This window comes from Salvelinus sp. IW2-2015, linkage group LG30, assembly GCF_002910315.2.
Source record: "Salvelinus sp. IW2-2015 linkage group LG30, ASM291031v2, whole genome shotgun sequence".
Classification (NCBI taxonomy): domain Eukaryota; kingdom Metazoa; phylum Chordata; class Actinopteri; order Salmoniformes; family Salmonidae; genus Salvelinus; species Salvelinus sp. IW2-2015.
Window position 1 is genome coordinate 21536238 of NC_036869.1, and position 21020 is coordinate 21557257.

The 21020-nt window shown below is 41.4% G+C and overlaps 1 long non-coding RNA gene across 1 annotated transcript; it reads right to left on the reverse strand.

The window, feature by feature from the left end:
* Positions 1–1725: 1725 nt before the first annotated feature.
* On the reverse strand, positions 1726–6743 carry LOC111954895 (uncharacterized). Its single transcript, XR_002876043.2, has 3 exons — positions 6573–6743; positions 1915–2076; positions 1726–1810 (listed from the first exon to the last, which is right to left on the reverse strand). It is a non-coding gene; the product is annotated as an uncharacterized lncRNA (long non-coding RNA).
* Between the last annotated feature and the right edge of the window lie 14277 nt (positions 6744–21020).

Genomic DNA, 21020 nt, shown 5'->3' on the forward strand with positions numbered 1-21020 from the left:
ACATTAAGTAGTTTCTGTCTCCTGAATGAGCAACACCGGTAGAGCATTCCTACAGCATTTCCTTCCAGAAGCCATGAGAAAATTGTCAGGCTGTGGGGACTGTGCGAGGGAATTTATACTACTATCTGTGCTTATTGGTGGCACAGACGCTGTTTTATCCTTTCTTACACTTAAATGACCCCTGCCTAACGATTGCGTCTGAAGCTGGACTTGCAGCAAGGCTATCCTCACCATAAGGCGATTGTTCTCCTGTATATTACAGTACAGTACAGCGACTGTAATTAAAAGGCTTTATATTACTACTTAGCTTCGGCTGGTGGAGGTCGCATAGAACCATGTCCAGATAAAGTGTCCGGGGTGAAAAAGTTGAATGAAAAAAGTTGAGCGAAGGAAAAAAGAACAATTATAAACGGTAATTAAAAAGTAAAAACCGTAAAGTTGGCAGGTAGCAAAGAAATGTTAGCATTGACGGCATTGATATGGCCACCCCTCAGAGCCTGGTTCCTCTCTAGGTTTCTTCCTAGGTTCTAGGGAGTTTTTTCCTAGCCAACGTGCTTCTACATCTGCATTTCTTGCTGTTTTAGGCTGGGTTTCTGTACAGCACTTTGTGACATCAGCTGATGTAAAAAGGGCTTTATCAATAAATTTGATTGATTGATTGAATGCTCCTTCCTTACCTGTATTGATACGTCACATCATATGTTATAGATTTTTATAATTCTTTCATTGTTAATTAATAACTTCATCTTATATTAAATTAGAATGCATTTATTTTCACCTATGAAGGAACTTTTGTGGTGGACTTTTTTTATACACAAATCTTAAAGTGCCCTGAAAAGCAGAAAAATGGAACTGATATTAAGATTAAAAGCAAGAGTAATTCCGATAAACCTATTTACTGTGATAAAATATCGGGATTTTAATAAATGTATATGTAAATATTTCACTCGGTCAAATAGAAATACAAAAAAAATATTTTATTTGGGTACATTTCAACATTTGTACAATGAGAAATTAAATAATTTACCATTTGTATAAAGACCTATATCAAGGAACTTACCGCTTGATTGAATATAAAACATTAATATACACCAATTTTTGGCATTGCAACCCTATCAACCAGTGTTTTAATTCTACATTTTGAAATACACAGAGCACACATAAACCTCCATCAGGTCATTGTAAAACACACAAATTGTCAGAGAAAAAGATCGTTCTCCTACGCTCTTATTCGGTTTTTAAAGGGATACTTTAGGATTTGGCAATGGTGTCCTTTATCATCTTTCCCAGAATCAGATGAACTCGTGGATACCATTTGTATGTCTTTGAGTCCAGTATGAAGGAAGTTAGAGGTAGTTTTGCGAGGCCAATGCTAACTAGTGTTCATGTCATTGCGCTAACGCTAATTAGCAATTGTGCTAGCGCTAGTTAACAACTAGCGTTAGCAGTCATTGAGCTGAAAGGAAGTTAACAATTGCGCAAGTTAGCAACTTTATTCAAACCGCACGCAGAGACTTAAAACTGGTATCCATGAGTTCATCTGACTCTGGGAAAGTAGGTACCGGGCCTCATTACCAAAATCCCAAAGTATGCCTTTAACACTCTCAGGAAAGTGCAGTCAATGTGACTCTTGCCCTCTATGTGGCGCTCAATGTAATAGTGAATGCATGATTAGGCTGGCTGTCGAACCAAACAGTAAAGTCATGGAGTAACTGAAGACATAGCTGCCTCCTGCTGGTGTGGTGAGAGTGGTTGGCAATGTGGCGATTGTAGAATTCTGTTGGTCGGTTGTTGGTCCTATTGTAGAATTCTGTTGGATGAAATTGAAGTATTTACATTAGGCTACATGTTACTTCAGGATTATTTCACCCAAGTTTATTAACTGAAATTAATTAGGGACAGTCTGAAAATTACTGCTGTGGATGGCCATGTGGCGGTTGTGGCAGTTGTGGCGGTTGCTGGTCCTATTGTAGAATTCTGTTGGTCGGTTGTTGGTCCTGTTGTAGAATTCTGTTGGTCAGTTGTTGGTCCTATTGTAGAATTCTGTTGGTCGGTTGTTGGTCCTATTGTAGAATTCTGTTGGATGAAATTGAATTATTTACATTAGGCTTCATGTTCATTAAGCATTAATTTACCCATGTCTATTTGAAACTGAAATGTTTCACTGTCAAACGCTCCCTAAAACACTTCTGCGAGCAGGCCTTTCTAATCGATCTGGCCCGGGTACCCTGGAAGGATATTGACCTCATCCCGTCAGTTGAGGATGCCTGGTCATTCTTTAAAAGTTACTTCCTCACCATATTAGACARGCATGCTCCGTTCAAAAAATGCAGAACCAAGAACAGATATAGCCCTTGGTTCACTCCAGACCTGACTGCCCTCGACCAGCACAAAAACATCCTGTGGCAAACTGCAATAGCATCGAAGAGCCCCCGCGATATGCAACTGTTCAGGGAAGTCAGGAACCAATACACGCAGTCAGTCAGGAAAGCAAAGGCCAGCTTTTTCAAGCAGAAATTTGCATCCTGTAGCTCTAACTCCAAAAAGTTCTGGGATACTGTAAAGTCCATGGAAGAACCAATGAAGCACGCTCTCCCACTGCCCACTGCACTGAGGCTAGGTAAACACGGTCACCACCGATAAATCCGTGATAATCGAAGACTTCAACAAGCATTTCTCAATGGCTGGCCATGCCTTCCTCCTGCGACTCCAACCTTGGCCAACAGCCCCGACCGCGCCCGCCCCTGCTGCACTCGCCCAAAGCCTCCCCAGCTTCTCCTTTACCCCAAATCCAGATATCAGATGTTCTGAAAGAGCTGGAAAACCTGGACCCATACAATCAGCTGGGCTTGACAATCTGACCCCCTATTTCTGAAACTGTCCGCCGCCATTGTCGCACCCCCTATTACCAGCCTGTTCAACCTCTCCTTCGTATCATCTGAGATCCCCAAGGATTGGAAAGCTGCCGCGGTCATCCCCCTCTTCAAAGGGGAGACACCCTGGACCCAAAACTGTTACAGACCTATATCCATCCTGCCCTGCCTATCTAAGGTTCGAAAGCCAAGTCAACAAACAGATCACTGACCATTCTCGAATCCCACCGTACCTTCTCCCGCTGTGCAATCCGGTTCCGAGCCGGTATACGGGTGCACCTCCAGCCACGCTCAAGGTACTAAACGATATCATAACGCGCCATCGATAAAAAGACATTACTGTCAGCCGTCTTCATCGACCTGGCCAAGGCTTCGACTCTGTCAATCACCATATTCTTATCGGCAGACTCAGTAGCCTCGGTTTTTCTAATGACTGCCTTGCCTGGTTCACCAACTACTTTGCAGACAGAGTTCAGTGGTGTCAAATCGGAGGGCATGTTGTCCGGTCCTCTGGCAGTCTCTATGGGGTACCACAGGGCCGCCAAACTTACCCTAGTAAAACGGACTATCCTACGATCCTCGACTCGGCGATGTCATCTACAAAATAGCTTCCAATACTCTACTCAGCAAACTGGATGCAGTTTATCACAGTGCCATTCGTTTTGTACTAAAGCACCTTATACGAACCCACCACTGCGACCTGTATGCCCTAGTCGGCCTGGCCCTCCGCTACAATGTTCGTCGTCAGACCCACTGGCTCCAGGTCATCTACAAGCTATGCTAGAAAGTGCCCGCCCTTATCTCAGTTCACTGGTCACGATGGCTACACCCACTACCGCAGCACGCGCTCCAGCAGGTGTATCTCACTGATATCCCTAAAGCCAAAACCTCATTTGGACGCCTTTCCTTCCAGTTCTCTGCTGCCTGCGACTGGAACGAATTGCAAAAATCTCTGAAGTTGGAGACTTTTATCTCCCTCAACAACTTTAAAAATCTGCTATCCGAGCAGCTAACCGATCGCTGCAGCTGTACATAGTCCATCTGTAAAACTACCCACCCAATTTACCTACCTCACCCCCATACTGCTTTTATTTATTTCTTTTCGCTCTTTTGCACACCACAGTATCTCTTCTTGCACATAATCATCTGATGATTTATCACTCCAGTGTTAATCTGCTAAATTGTAATTATTCGATTTATTGCCTACCTCATGCCTTTTGCCACACATTGTATATAGATTCTCTTTTTTTTTCTACCATGTTATTGGACTTGTTTATTGTTTACTCCATGTGTAACTCTGTGTTGTCTGTTCACACTGCTATGCTTTATCTTGGCCAGGTCGCAGTTGCAAATGAGAACTTGTTCTCAACTAGCCTACCTGGTTAAATAAAGGTGAAATAAATAAAAAATAAAAATGAATTAGGGACAGTTTGAAATTACTGGGGGGGATTACAATATAACTTTTCAGGTTTTACTGTTTAACTTCTTGCATCCTTGCCAAATGTCCTAATCTGCTTGCCTGCACTACGCTTTTCCACACACTATACCACAGGTCAATATAGTCTGCCAGTCTCACTGTCTGTCCTGCCCTCTATCCACCATTCATAGTGGTAGGTGGATCGTTGGTCCAGATCTGCAATAGGCTAACTAACAATCACACCACACATAAAATCATTCAAAGGCGCACCAGTTTTCTATATACATCCACAAAAACAAGGCGAGTAGGTGATAGGCAGCAGAGATGCAGGTGTGTCATGTCGTTGCTCAAGAAAGAACAGTGAAGACGTGAGACACGCAGCTCAAAAAGCTCCCCTGTTGATCTTGTTTAGGGATAATACAATGATCCTACTTAGACTAGTCTACAACACCACAATGCAATTAATAATTGCATTATTCTTTTCAAGTGAGTATAACATTCTACTCTAGGCTGTAAACTGCAACAACAACAAAAAGTCATTTGAATAACAGCGGAAAAGCTCTGTGATTTGAATGTTCCATTCGATTTGGATGAGTGGGTCTACTCTCGACCGTTTATAAGGTCTAGAAAGGCACAGCAGCAGGCCAGTCTGGCTTCATTTTTTACTTCTGATACTGAGATGCGCTGTCTGTGGGGGATAATCATTCTCCCAAGTTGTCCTAGAATAATGTGGCCACATATAATCCCTGCAGTTATTCAGGAAAACTCAATGCGCGCTCTGCCTCCTCGCCGATCCGAGTGGCTATTCCTCCCACACCTGGAACCTAACACTTCAAAATAGCCGAAATATTTACCATTTCACTTTTTGTTTTAAACACAACCAGTTACAATTTTTWAATTGGATTAGGCTACTTCAAAAGTCTCCTGTAGGCTACCTGCTCACGTTCGTCCACTCCACTCTAATATAATTCAAGCATCCAAACTGTGCACCGGCTATTTCATGTATGGAAAGAGACATCTGTCACAAAACCCCAACATTTTTGAATGACATTGGGAGATTGTCAAGCCAAGCCTTTGATAGTGGGTACAAGGTAGGGAGGGATGTATTTTGTTTTTGTGGAGATTGACATAGGCGTAGTCTATTTGATTGTGGTGTTGAAACCGCAAATCATGATGTTGAAGCGCCCGAAATCGGTATGCAGATGTGGTCTTCTTATTGGCTGTTCGTTGTATATTAATTGGGTGCATATATTTTGTATAATTAAGCAATAATGCTCGAGGGGGTGTGGTATATGGCCAATATACCACGGCTAAGGGGTGTTCTTATGCGCGACGCAACGCGGAGAGCAGTAAATATAAATCCTTTTGTCATACCCATGGTATACGGTCTGATATGCCACGGCTTTCAGCCAATCAGCATTCTGGGCTCGCACCACTCAGTTTATAATCATAAATATAACATAAACATTTTGAAAATCTGATTTCCCCCAGCTGATCATTTTTTGCAACCGCCTCTGATTGTAGTGTAATGACACAGGCAGGGAGAGTGAGCTCGTCTGTGGTGGTTGGTGAACCCTCAACATTCTGGCCCGTAGCCCTGCGTGGCATCAGCTGTGCCACAAAAGCATGCTGTTTTTATAAACATAGAGTCACTACAGGTATTGTTATTTTTGGTCATAATCATTCTTTTTGAGTTAATTCAATGCGGGGGGAGGTTGTGCAGTTTTATTTTTAAAGTACAAGGGGAGGGTCATGTGAAAATATTTTTCATGTTGGGGAGGGGGTGCATTTGTTTTATGAAACCTCGAGTTGGACCCCCCCACCCCCCAGTAATTATTTTTACTGACCCTTAGGCTATCCATTTTAAACATTGCAATTTTCCACCTTTGTGTTATTAAAACTGCATGGGGAAACATGTTGGTGCAGATATAWGACAGGGGCTCCTGGTTTGACTGTTGGCCTGGATTGGGGTCCCTGGGCATGAAAAGGTTGAACGCCCCTGACCTAATGTCACTGTTGAGCTTATAAACAGTCCAAATAAAAACATTGTTCTATAACTACATTTACTCATTGAATGACCCTCAAATTATTGATCCTCAAATTTCAACATACTGCATCAGCTATAATCAGAATTGTTGAGTTCACCAAACACTCTAGATCTAATCAGGTCTCCATCGTTTCTTTCTCTTTCTCCCCCTGCAGAGCCTTGCTAAGAGAGAGGGATGCTAATGAGTTTAAAACTTGTTCAGCTATTATTTCTGAATAAGGAATAAGTACATTACCTGTGCCATGCTGGATGCCAGCAAGGCCAGTGTGCCGAGTCCCAGAACCAGGTACTTCATATTGCAGAGAGGCGAGGTGTCTCATGGGCCAGATACTAGAGGAAACTGCTGTCCTGGGTTGACTATCCTGGGTGTGCTATCGTTGATCTGATCTGGTTGTTGTTGAGACTCCAGCTGAAAGTGAGCCTGGTCTTATATAATGTGTCAAAATAACCCTCCCCACCTTAGACACCGGCTGTCCAGGAAACAGCCCTGACCAGCTAACATTAGATAAGGGGGACAATAAATGCAAAGTTGCCAAAGCATTGTCCATTAATTCTCAAGGACACTGATTCACTGTCTGAATCTATAATTTACTGTTGTGTATCTCTGTTTCCTTGTTCCGTGCAATATAATATGTTTTCCAGCAGTAACAATGTCGATGATGTCAGGCATTCAAAATGTTGCACCAATAAACTTGACTTCATATTTCATTTTACCTGCCTTGTAGTTCGATACTTGTAATAATTCTAAGTTGTGCTGTGTAGATTTTGGCAGATGTCTACCTCAGTAACAATGGAGATGAATGCCCATTTTAAAGTGCTTGAGATTGCGCATCGATCCCATTTTGACCAGGGCCCATAGTAGTGTGCACTATAGGCATTAGGGGTTTCATTTGGGAAGCCCCTTAGTAACCAAGAAAAAACAATTACCTGATTAGATTCTAAGATTCACACAGGTGTCGAGTCGACCCCATGTCGGCTAGACGCTGCTTATCACTTATTACATGCGTACATAACGGACCAGATACTTAGGCTAACTAAGCAATACGGCCCGATACACCACAAACCCCAGAGGTGCCTTATTGCTATTATAAACTGGTTACCATCGTAATTAGAGCAGTAACAATACATGTTTTGTCATACGGTCTACGGTCTGATATACCACGGCTTTCAGCCAATCAGCATTCAGGGCTCGAACCACCCAGTTTATAACATTCTGTTGAACCCTTGAGGAAAATGTGAGTGCTTTAATCTGGTATGATTGACATGAACCAGATTATAAATGACAGTTACTTGGTAATCCATACCACCCTCCAAGCTACGGAAAGTCGTTAGAATGGCTCCCTCACCACTTCACCTGTTTCCTTATGACTGAGACATGAAACACTTTGTCTGGCTACCTGACTCTTTCTGCGGTCAACAATGCTACATTGTTGCATGGGTTGCAAAACCACAAAAAGTATTTTTTCAACAAGTCAGTAAATGTATTCTCTCCCAATTTCCCGAATTCAATTTAGTTAATTTCCAAGTTAACAGTATCTCCCTCAAACTCCCAAAACAGCTCAAATAGTTTATTTACTATCAGGCTAACAACTATTGTCCGTAAGAGTATTCAAGAGTAGTTTCATGTCACAATTAATAGTGTAACTATGTCGTTTCGTGTTCTCTTGAATTGGGCTTGTCCTCCTAGTAAGCATTTTGTTTGAGTTTGTGTAGTGTTTGTATTGCTAGTTACTGCTAACTGGGGTCATTCTGACTCCAGAGGCACAGTTTTGATCATAGTCCAAAGGTGGTTTATTCAATTCTTAGATTTTTTCATGACTTTGTCAATCAACTTCTTCTTAATAAATATAGTTACGGTATAGTGTTTCTTTATCAATATGGACTTATTAAAAATACAAGTCATTTGGGGTCATTTTGACCCCAGTCAAAAATACCTAATTCCGCCTATAGGAATTTGATAGATAGGACCTGTATCAGTGATTTGGACCAGATAAACAGATCACCTGCAGAGATATAACACCATATTTACTCGCCTTGAGATAGAAGCTGTTTTTCAGTCTCTCGTTCCCAATTTTGGCATCGTTCCCATTTTTTTCTATACCACGTATCTTGTAACTGTGTGACTACAACACCCGATGTCACAGGAAGGCCAAAAATATAATCAAGGACAACAACCACCCGAGCCACTGCCTGTTCACCCCGCTATCATCCAGAAGGCGAGGTCAGTACAGGTGAGTACAGTACAGAAGACAACTTCACAAAATTAATGAGTCCAAATCGATGTGGCCGCAAGGTGTGCGCTGTTATGATTCTAAACGAGTCGGTGGCTCGTTTCAGCTCCTTGTATCTTGTTATTGATACCATGTGTTGTTATGAGGTGTTTTGACTGATGTCATGTCTATACTAATATGTGAAAAATTTGCTAGCTAGCTAACCAACAACTGTAYCGATTTATTTGAGAGACAAGTTCTCATTATGCAAATATTTTTATGTTTTCGATAAACCTTTGGAGACAGAACATGTTTACATGTTGTCAACAGTCTAAGGCTGTCACGCCTGCTCCCGCTCCCCCACTCTGGCGCTCGAGGGCGCCAGGCGGCCCATCATTACGCACACCTGTCACYATCATTACGCGCATCAGCGCTTCATGGGACTCACCTAGACTCTATTACCTTATTAATTGCCTCCCGTATATCTGTCACTTCCTCAGTTTCTTCCCCGTGTCTGCATTAATGTCGTTTTGTTMCCCCTGTCCAGACGCTGTCCTTGTTTTGTTTCACGTCGGTTATTTATTAAATAGTCACTCCCTGTACTCGCTTCTTGTCTCCCCGCGTCTGTCCTCACAAAGCCAACCCCGTCTGTTTTCCCCCATGTTTGCGCACGTGTCGGTTTTGTCGCTAAACAACCAACCTGTAGTTATTCTAGGGCAAATCTAAAAAAAAACATTTTTTATTTGAATCTAGGTTTCTCTGGAATCATGATATTAAGTTATACCTATTATCAGAGGGTGAAGGGGGACCTACATCAGTCAATTTAACCAGACAGATCACCTGCAGAGATGGAGCACCTTATATACTCGCCTATGGTATAATTGGTACCAAATCCAAATGACCCATGTATGCTTAGTTGCAGTCAAAACAGCTCATACAAGTCTGTCAGTGGTATGAATACTTGGTAGAACTGTAATACAAATACCAGCTTCCCTCTAAATGTACACATAGGGCTGTGTTTGTGTGTATTTTCAGATTTTTGGTTATTCTAAGGGAAATGTTATATAAATACACACATTTCTAGAATATCATCCAATATTCTATATGTGCAACTTGTTATGGTGTTTGAGTTGCTGTAACATTTGGTTTGAAKTGACTTTGAGGATTTAGGCATGCTTTTTGAGGGATCCTGCCATAGGCYCTACCACTACCAGTGTTTCACTAACAGCGATGCTAATGCTGGCTGTGGGGTAAGTAAATGAAGAAAAGCAAGCAATATTTTTGGTCATTGTCTCTCAAGGTCAATGGATATAACCATATTTCAAATGTTGCTGTACCCATTAAATGGCAGTCATTTTTACCACATAGATAGGACAAAATTAAAATATCTATATTTTTTAAGTACTACAATACAATGGTAATACAATACAGTACAATGGTAGTACTTTACAAGTATGTTTTTTTATTTACAGCTACAATACAATCAAACGTTTCACATGTCCTTTGCGTATGTAAATTGTAAGAATTTTTGTAGCTTGTGCTCCTGATTATGTTTTCGGGAATATTGCGTATGAGTGATATGAATATTCATGGTGGTGGGGACCAGTCATTGGCAGTGGTGAATCGGGGGGTGAGGCTCAGTACTCGTCATTTCGATCTGTCTTTCTCAGTCCCAAAGCACTTCATAGCTCCTTCATACAATAAATGCAAGGTGTGTGACATTAGCAAGGTACATACCCATGCCTTATAAATAGTATACACAGCTCACCTACTACAATTTCCACTTTTTATATAGCAACTTCGTAATTATTATTCATTATTATTATTCATTGTTATTATTCATTTTCCATTATTATTATTCATTATTACTAAGCCTGCACCTGTGAAACTGCACACAGGTCTTAGTGAATTAATGTACTCTTTTAGATTGCATTTTCATAGGTCAAGATCTGTAGAAGGAAACGGGAAACATGGGCCAGTAAAGTGTTCCACAGGGCTGTGTTCTTAGTCCTATACCATTTGGATCATGATGGAGATCAGGGGCCCCAGGAGGAGACTGCAAGAGCCCAGCGGGGCTGATGTACCTCCATGGGGTGTTGGTGACATATGGCTGGTAGCAGTTATGTTGGTTTGGTTTGCTGCGGTGTACTCAGTGGTCTGCAGGGACTCAAGGGTTGTGGGGGTTTGGGTGGTTGTGGTGGCGGTGATGTGAGTGACTTGAGTAGAGTGTGTGGACTGCGGGCCCAGGGTTCTAGCGGCCGTAGTTGTATGATTGGAGACAGGTGTGGTCGGAGGTCCAATGGTAACATTACTGCTGATGTTGTTATTGGAGGTTGTCATCATGGAGGAATTGTTTGGAACCGTGGTGTTTTTTAAGGGTTGGTTGCTGACTGGGTTTGAGGAGATAGTTGCTGGTACTGTCGTAATGTTTGCAGGGACAACAGCTGTGCTGGTAGTTATGTTGGTAGCCTGTCAAAGATCAGAGGAGAAAGATAAATCAGATATTACATTCTGAATTTAAAAGATATTAAATTGAGATTTTGTGTCACTAGCCTACACACGATACAATTTTTTTTAAACATATTAATAAAAAATGATAAGCTGAAATGTCTAACCCCTTTGTTGTGGCAAGCCTAAATAAGTTCAGGAGTAAACATTTGTTCAACAAGTCACATAATAAGTTGCATGGACTCACTCTGTGTGCAATAATAGTGTTTAAAACATGATTTTTGAATGACTACCTATTCTCTGTACCCCACACATAATTATCTGTRAGGTCCCTCAGTTGAGCAGTGAATTTCAAACACAGATTTAACCACAAAGACCAGGGAGATTTTTCAATGCCTCGCAAGGAAGGGCACCTATTGGTAGATGGGTAAAAATAAAAAAGCAGACATTGAATATCCTTTTGAGCATGGTGAAGTTATTAATTACACTTTGGATGGTGTATCAATACACCCAGTCACTACAAAGATACAGGCGTCCTTCCTAACTCAGTTGCCGAAGGGGAAGGAAACCGCTCAGGGATTTCAACATGAGGCCAATGGTGACTTTAAAACAGTTACAGAGTTTAATGACTGTGATAGGGGATAACTGAGGATGGATCAACAACATTGTCGTTACTCCACAATACTAACCTAAATGACAGAGTGAAAAGAAGGAAGCCTGTACATAATAAAAATATTCCAAAATATACATCCTATTTACAATAAGGCACTGAAGTTAAACTGCTATGAACTTCATGTCCTGAATACAAAGCCTTCTGTGTGGGGCTAATCCAACACAACACATCACTGAGTACTTAAATCAGCTGTAAAATCTATGGCAAGACTTGAAAATGGCTGTCTAGTAATGATCAACAACCAATTTGACAGAGCTTGAAGAATTTTCTAAAGAATAATGTGCAAATATTGTACAATCCAAGGTGTGCAAAGCACCTAGAGACTTACCCAGAAAGACAGTTGTAATCGCTGCCAAAGGTGATTCTAACATGTATTGACTCAGTGGTGTGAACACTTATGTAAATTAGATATTTATATATTTAATTTTAAACATGTTTTCACTTTGTCATTATCGGGTATTGTGTATAGATGGGTGMGAAACAAATCTATTAAATACATTTTGAATTCAGACTGTAACACAACAAAATGTGGAATAATTCAAGTGGTATAAATACTTTTTGAAGGCAATGTATATCACGTCATTGTAATTTATGAAACAAGCAACGAGCAATAAGCTAATTGAGGTGCCCTGCTATAGCGCTCTTATATACACTATGTCATGATGCATAAATGGTAATGTATCTAAATGTAATGTCAGTCGTCATATGATTACAGGCATAACTGACTGTACGTTTGTTTATCCCATGTGTGTTGTTGTTTTTGTCGCACTGCTTTGCTTTATCTTGGCCAGGTCGCATTTGTAAATGAGAACTTGTTCTCAACTGGCCTACCTGGTTAAATAAAGGTGAAAWWWWWTTTTTAAAGAAAAAATAACATCATGGCCAATATGAAATTATAATTTGTAATTTCATATCTACGTCATTAATTATTATGCCAATTCATTTCAAGCAAAGATGCATTGATAAAAGCACATTCCCACAGTAAGTATCCATTATGGTGATGTGTGAGAGGTGGTTGGGGACTGGACAGACTGGACTGTGTTAAGGCAGCTACACACTTCACGTGACAGAGCGTCGTATGCGGTTCGTTCCAGAATTTGAGCCACGCAAAGTATGTAGAAATACATGTGAAAACGACGCACCCGTCGCTGCGTTTGTAGCGGCCTTTAGCCGAGGATCGGCTCCAATTGTCTGATGGCTGAGATAAAGTCCTCCCACACTCTGTCTCCGAGTGGTCGACAATGACTCACGGCTATGCCACCAAAGGTCAACCACCCATGACCCTACCTGACTGCACCAGCCACACTTACTTTGCATTTGGCTCCGGTTCGCATCGGTTGACAGTTGCAGTCTGTACTCTCAGTGTTACATAAGTGTTCACTCTCTCCTCTGCCTTTCATCTGGTCTAATCTAGCAGTCTGTTTTGTTTTTACAGATAARTCCTATCTCTTCATCTCCTCTCACCTGAGCTTCCCATTACACCATCATACACACATTTACATTGTTGTCATTTAGCAGACGCTCCTATCCCGAGCGACTTACAGGAGCAATTAGAGACAAGGGCACATCAACAGATCTTTCACACAGTCAACTCGTGGATTCAAACCAGTGACCTTTCGCATACTGGCCCAACGCTCTTAACTGCTAGGCTACCTGCCGCCCGGAGGGAGAGGAGAAATTGGTGACAGGGACATTGTTGCCTTGATTGGTTATAAATAGCACTTCGTCCGATTTGAACACTTAAAGCACCTCTACAAGGAGTCAAAAGCRTTCCACGGGATGCTGTGCTGGACCATCTTGAATCCAATGCTTCCCACGGTTGTGTCAAGTTGGCTGGATKTCCTTTAGGTGGTGGACCAKTCTTGATACATACGGGAAACTGTTGAGTGTGGAAAATCCCAGCAGCATTGCAGTTCTAGACACAAACCGGTGCGCCTGGCACCTACTACCATACCCCGTTCAAAGGCAGTTAAATCTTTTGTCTTGCCCATTCACCCTCTGAATGGCACACACACACAATAAAAMAAATCCTTCTTTAACCYGTGTCCTCCCCTTCATTTACACTGATTGGAGTGGATTTAACAAGTGACATCAATTAGGAATCATAGTGTTCACCTGGTTTCACTTGGTCAGTCTGTCATTGAAAGAGCAGGTGTTCAYAATGTTTTGAACACTCAGATTAACACTGTGGTGATCAAACACTGTTCATTAGACAAATAACAGAACAAGCACTAGTGCCCAGAGGATCTATGTTCTTTTTCTGTGCTCTCTAGCTCTGGGTTGAACACGTTTRCTGAAACCCAGATCATTAAGCAGCCTAGATATTGTATTGTTACSATATCGTATCAACTGATATGCATGATTTTAATATTGTCATGTCTATTTACATACGGACTGCAGTTGTTTCAATTGATAGCTGTTATAATCCTCTAAGACTTTACAAAAGGAAGTGAGATAACGCAAATAATAGAATTATGTATAGTATGAAAATGCCCTCCAAAAAACGGTGTATTTCTTATCACTGTCACTGATGGCATTGACTAAGTATAGTTAGTAAGACCAAGTATATATTAATGCTATCCTATCATGTCATTTGTCTACATTAGCTATAATAATGCATTTTAGGTTACAAAACACATCGGTCCACTGGACCTCAGTAGGTACAGCACGGTGCTTGCMAGGCCAGGATTGTGGGTTTGAATCCTGGKACCAACCATACGTGAAATGTATGCACGCATCACTGTAAGTCGCTTTGGATAAAGACATCTACTAAATGGTATATATTATTATTATATATWACATTTGGGTTTGTAATATWAAACTGTTCCCTTCACTGTGATTTGAAAAATTCAAACAGAACTAATTTGACAAAGCAATGAAACAGCTTGTGGACAGCTCACTTTTGTTTGCTATGTTTTAAATAAGCAAAGTCAATGTGAATTTAAAAGTATTATGTTTAGCTACTGCAAASACCAATTTAAAGAGACAAATTCCAGATTGTAATACGTAATAGAATTGCCTTGCTTGAATCTGTGTGCCAACCAGTGCCYATAAAGGGGAMCAAAGATACAGTACAGTACACAGCATCACCTACCTCAATGAGAACCATTGGCAGAAAGGCCAGACAGGTAAACAGTACAAACTTCCCCATCTCTCTCCCAGTCGTTCTCCAGCGGTTTCCCCCTGTCTATGTGGCAGAGCCCGGACTTCTCTCTGGCCTTTTATACTACCAGGTCCCTAAAAGTGATATGGTCCCATTGTCRCGGACGGAGGGACAAATGGGCACGTCTTACGTCACGATAATCACGTACTAAATGGACTGATGCCAGTTCGCTCCATTAGGGTTTGGATACAGAGAGAGCAGATACTGAAATGTGCCCGATATGCAAAAAAGGAAGCAAATGAGTGATGTGTTGTGAACATAACATGACATGGCCCAGGGGGGTAGCTGAGTTGAGGACACTAAAGAAGATGAATGTGACTCAACTAGATAGGCAGCATCTCTAATTAGGAATGCATTAGTCTTSCAACTATTCCCACATACTGTAACAACTATTGACCATGGGACCTTTTTATCATGACTAGAKAGAACGATGCTATTTGAATTTAGAGCACTGGACATGTTCCCTACCACAGGGCATCTGTACTGCACCACAATTTAAGTCAGACTTGGGCCTCTCTCTCTTGCAGTCAAGAAAMGTTCTGTGGACTGAAGTGGAGGATGTAATAGTGTACACGGCTTTAGCGTTTTGGTGGCAGTGGAGGTTCGGATGAGAGAACTTTTAATGTCCATTTCTTTACCCTGCTTGCTTCTTTTTACCTGCTTTTTGTTAAATCTGAAAGGGGTAGGGGGGAAAAAAGCATGGCAAATTAAAACCCACTTAAAGACCTCGTCATGATTCCTGCATTTTCACAGACCCGGTAACCAAAATACAGGTATGCGGGCTGTGTGAATGGTTCTCTGCGTTTTTGYAAGTAAATTCAGTAGCGCGTCCACTGTTTAACACTTCCCTAATTTGAAACGCAAACAGCCCCCATAGTTTAACAACACCCGCTACCGCTCCCAATCGACCAGTTACCCACTGATATGTATGAAATGACAAGAAAGTGGTAAATAAACTGCTGTTTGAAAGCGGGTCATAAAAACATTGCCTTATATCTTCTGTCTGAAATGGGTATTAGGCTCGGATGGACGTAATGCCTGTTTCCAGAGAAGYTGCAGTTCGTCGAGCACACAGCCAGGTGTTACCTATTATTGTGCCAGGCAGGGGAGCGGCTTGCTACCGTGCTGGCCGGCAATCTRCCTGCTGTGTTTGACATCTAGTAAAAAGTCGTCAAACTTCATCACCAAGTTGAACCTGAAATCACCTCCATGAAAAACCAACAGTGACTGAACCTGGATTTGAGAGAGTCGATCAGATACAGTGCATTCGGAAAGTATTCAGACTCCTTGACATTTTTGACATTTTGTTACATTACAGCCTTATTCTAAAATTGATTAAAAAAAATTAAAAATCCTCATCAATCTACACACAATACCCATAATGACAAAGCAAAAGCAGGTTTTTAGAAATCTCTGCTAATAATAAAAATAAAAAAAAAACGGAAATATTACATTTACATAACTATTCAGACTCTTTCYTCAGTACTTTGTTAAAGCACCTAGTGATTAAAGCCTCGAGTCTTCTCGGGTATGAAACTTGGCACACCTGTATTTGGATAGTTTCTCCCAGGAGATGTTCGATCGAGTTTAAGTCTGAGCTCTGGCTGGGCCACTCAAGGACATTCAGAGACTTGTCTCGAAGCCACTCCTGCATTGTCTTGGCTGTGTGCTTAGGGTCATTGTCCTGTTAGAAGGTGAACCTTCACCCAAGTCTGAGGTCCTGAGCGCTCTGCAGCTGGTTTTCATCAAGGATCTCTCTGTACTTTGATCTGTTCATCTTTCCCTCAATCGAGACTAGTCTCCCAGTCCCTGCCGCTGAAAAACATTTCCACAGCATGATGCTGCCACCACCATGCTTCACCAAATAATGGTGCAAGGTTTCTTCCTGTTATGATGCGTGTCATTCAGGCCAAAGACTTCAATCTTGATTTCATCAGACTAGAGAATCTTGTTTCTCATGGTCTGAGAGTCTTTTAGGTGCCTTTTGGAAAACTCCAATCGGGGTGTCATGTGCCTTTTACTGAGGAGTGGCTTTCCTCTGGCCACTCTACCATAAAGGCCTGTGTTACGTGCGTTGTTAGAAGGAGACCAAGGTGCAGCGTGGTAGGCGTACATTTTACTTCATTTTTCAAAAAAAAAACAACAAAACACAAAACGAACGTAAAGTTCTGCAGGGCTAGACAGCAACTGTGCAAAAACAAGATCCCACAAACTAGGGTGGAAAACAGGCTGCCTAAGTATGATTCCCAATCAGAGACAACGATAGACAGCTGCCTCTGATTGGGAACCATACCCGGCCAACAAAGAAATAGAAAACTAGAATGCCCACCCAAATCACACCCTGACCTAACCAAATAGAGAAATAAAAAGGCTCTCTAAGGTCAGGGCGTGACAGCCTGATTAGTGGAGTGCTGCAGAGATGGTTGTTCTTCTGGAAGGTTCTGCCATCTCCACAGAGGAACTCTGGAGCTCTGTCAGAGTGACCTTGATCACCTCTCTGACCAAGGCCCTTCTCCCCCGATTGCTCATTTTGGCCAGGCAGCCAGCTCTAGGAAGAGTATTGGTGGTTCCAAACTTCTTCCATTTAAGAATAATGGAGGCCAATGTGTTCTTGGGGAAATTCAATGCTGCAGAACATTTTTTGGTACCCTTCCCCAGATCTGTGCCTCGACACAATCCCTTCTCGGAGCTCTACTGACAATTCCTTAGATCTCATGGCTTGGTTTTTGCTCTGACATGCACTGTCAACTGTGGGACCTTACATAGACAAGTGTGTGCCCTTCCAAATCATGACCAATCAATTGAATGTCCAATTCAATTGAATTCACCACAGGTGGACTTCAATCAAGTTGTAGAAACATCTCAAGGATGATCAATGGAAACAGGGTGCACCTGAGCTCAATTTCGAGTCTCATAGCAAAGGGTCTGAAAACTTATGTAGGTTTTATATTTTTTATTTCTAATAAATGTGCAAAAAATCTAAATACCTGTTTTCACTTTGTCATTATGGGGATTGTGTGTAGATTGATGAGGCAAAAAATGTATTTGATCAATTTTAGAATAATGCTGTAACAAGTCAATACTTTCCAAACGCACTGTAAACCAAACCACATGGGCTGGAATGTGACCACAAAAACCAACATGGATTGTCTGGACCACATTGATGTCTGGCAGTGCTTAGTCCCACTTGTTTGCTCAAAATTGTAATATGTCTCTGATATTGTTTCCTATTTGAATTAGTATATCAGCTGCTGTTGGTCGCAGTTCCTGACTCAATGACCGTGACCCATATCAGCTGGACAAAAGCACACACTGGACACACGCTGGTTGAATCAACATGGATGAAATGTCACTTAAATGACGTTACTTTGAACCAACGTGGAATAGACGTTGAATTGACGTCTGTGCCCAGTAGACGAAGCCTTTGTAGGAGAGCCTTATCACCCGTATTGTCATCCCAAACACACTACCTGGTATAGGGCACTTTATTGTCTATTAGAGAGATAAGCCACTGCTCGCATTCCATAACAGTAGTTACCGTTGCTGCTGCTACTTCTGACACGATATCCCAACAGTTAGTGAAGATCACGGTGTTCATTGGAAATATACAGTCTTTTACCAAATTGTATCTAGTACTATCTGTATCAATCTCATATATTTGATTCTCTGCCCTAAACGCTTCTCTATTTCCGGCGTATGAATAGTTGATTTATCATGTCAGAATCCAATGTGGGGGGGAAAAAATCTGCCGTTTGCACTGACGCAGTGAAATGCAGCCAAGAACATCAGAGGTAGAGAGGAGGGGAGGGATTGGTACAGTAAGTTTTGTTTCTTCCATAAATGCAACTTCACCTYGTGAAAAAAACAAACACATAGAGCATGAAAATGCCAAATGATAATGCAGTAAAGTGTATTGTTAGCTTAATAGGGCTAAAAGATTGGATGGTTTGTCTTAGATATGGCAGATTAGAGTAAATGTACCTTCATCAAGAACAATCCCTAAAGCTTCCTTAAAGGTGTGGCCCTAGAGGTCCTTCTACATGGACATGTTGCAGGAACTCACATGAAATACAAACAAATATCACTTGAGGCATTCTCAGAATTGTTACTGATCAAAAATATAAACGCAACTTGCAACAATTTCAAAGACTTTACTGAGTTACAGTCCATAAGGAAATCAGTCAATTGAAATAAATGCATTAGGCCCTAAGCTATGGATTTCACATGACTGGGCAGGGGCRCAGCCATGGGTGGGCCTGGGAGGGCATAGGCATAGCATTCTTTTTTCCCCCCACAAAAGGGCTTATTACAGACAGAAATACTCCTTAGTGTCATCAGCTGTCCGGTTGGCTGGTCACAGACGATCCCACAGGTGAAGAAGCCGGATGTGGAGGTCCTGGGCTGGCGTGGTTACACGTGGTCTGCGGTTGTGAGGCCGGTTGGACGTACTGACAAATTCTTTAAAACACCATTGGTAGAGAAATTAACATTACATTCTCTGGCAACAGCTCTAGTGGACATTCCTGCAGTCAGCATGCCAATTGCACGCTCCCTCAAAACTTGAGACATCTGTGGCATTGTGTTGTGTGACAAAACTGCACATTTTAGAGTGGCCTTTTATTGTCCCCCAGCACAAGGTGMACCTGTGTAATGTACATGCTGTTTAATCATCAGCTTCTTGATCTGCCACACCTGTCAGGTGGATGGATTATCTTGGCAAAGGAGAAATGCTCACTAACAGGGATGTGAACACATTTGTGCGCTAAAAGACAGAAATAAGCTTTTTGTGCYTRTGGAAAAATTCAGAGATATTTTATTTCAACTCATGGAACATGGGACCAACACTTCACATGTTGCGTTTATATTTTTGTACAGTATACATTTACCTTTAAGGAATATAGCAGACGCTCCTATCCAGAGTAACTTACAATTAGAATGTTGATTATTTAAAAAGCATCATATTTTAGAACAATGCTACCAACAYATTTTACATACATGGACTACCAACTGGGGTCATTTTGACCACAAGAAGAAAGTACTGAAAAAAGCCACAATAATAGCATAATATCAACTTAATTCTTACCAAAACATCATTAAACGTGTAAATAATGTTAGCAATTTTTTTTGTACCAAAACAGACTGATATTATAGCATAATTAGAGTCACCTCCCGGAAATACCAACAGTGGACTGAACCTGGAATGCGACCATAAAAACCAACACACTCTCCCCACCATTGCGCACACCTGGTCATCATTTCCCCCGTGATTACTCCCCCTTTATTTAGCCCTCAGTTGACACCAGTCATTGGGTGTTATTGCTTTCTCTCACATTCTGTACGCGTCTCATGTTTGGTCATCTGTGCCATTTCTTTATTAAACTCACCTTCTGCACCTRCTTCCTGACTCCTGGTGTATTACTTTACATTCTCCCAACTGTTTGCTCAAAATTGTAATAATCGACCGTTGATATTATGATAAGGAATTTTTGACCAAGAACTCATTTTGCTAGTTTTTTTTCAAAATCCCTGTTCTCAATTATCTGAATAGAATTAGTTAGCAGTAAGTGTGTATGCTACTGTGATAYAGTTTCCTATCAGAGTTTTACTGTTTGCAGTTCCTGAGATAATGATCGTAACCAACATCTTTTTTTGCAAAAGCTTCACAATGTGATGCATATAAACTGATACCAGGCTGGATAATGACAATTCATATTCACTGAAACCACCTGTTACCAAAGAAGAMACTTCTTTTATCTATGAGAYGCAAAGAGGAGGTTGACATGAAATKAACTGTGACTTGGCAAAGTGAATGTCGCTCCTGACAAATAGCACTCATTACTATTCATTAACCACAACTTAAGGCTTGGATAATTATTAAGCTCTTACGGYGATGTCCTTGATTTGTCATGTTTTGCTCTGATAAGAAACATGTCGCAGGTCATAAACTTCATATGGAGAACTTTCCTCCTAGCCAATATTGATTGAATCTCAGGTTGTAAAAACCAATGCAATAAAACGTATTGTTTGAGTTTCCTTATGCGTCATCGTCACTGGGGTCACTGAGGAAATAACTTAAAGGGACTGTTCATCCAAATTGAAAAAAGTACGCCGTACAGATACCTACAGCGGAGTGTCGTCTACGTATCTGGACAGTTGACAACTCAAGACTGTGTCTGTTTTCTTAGCCAT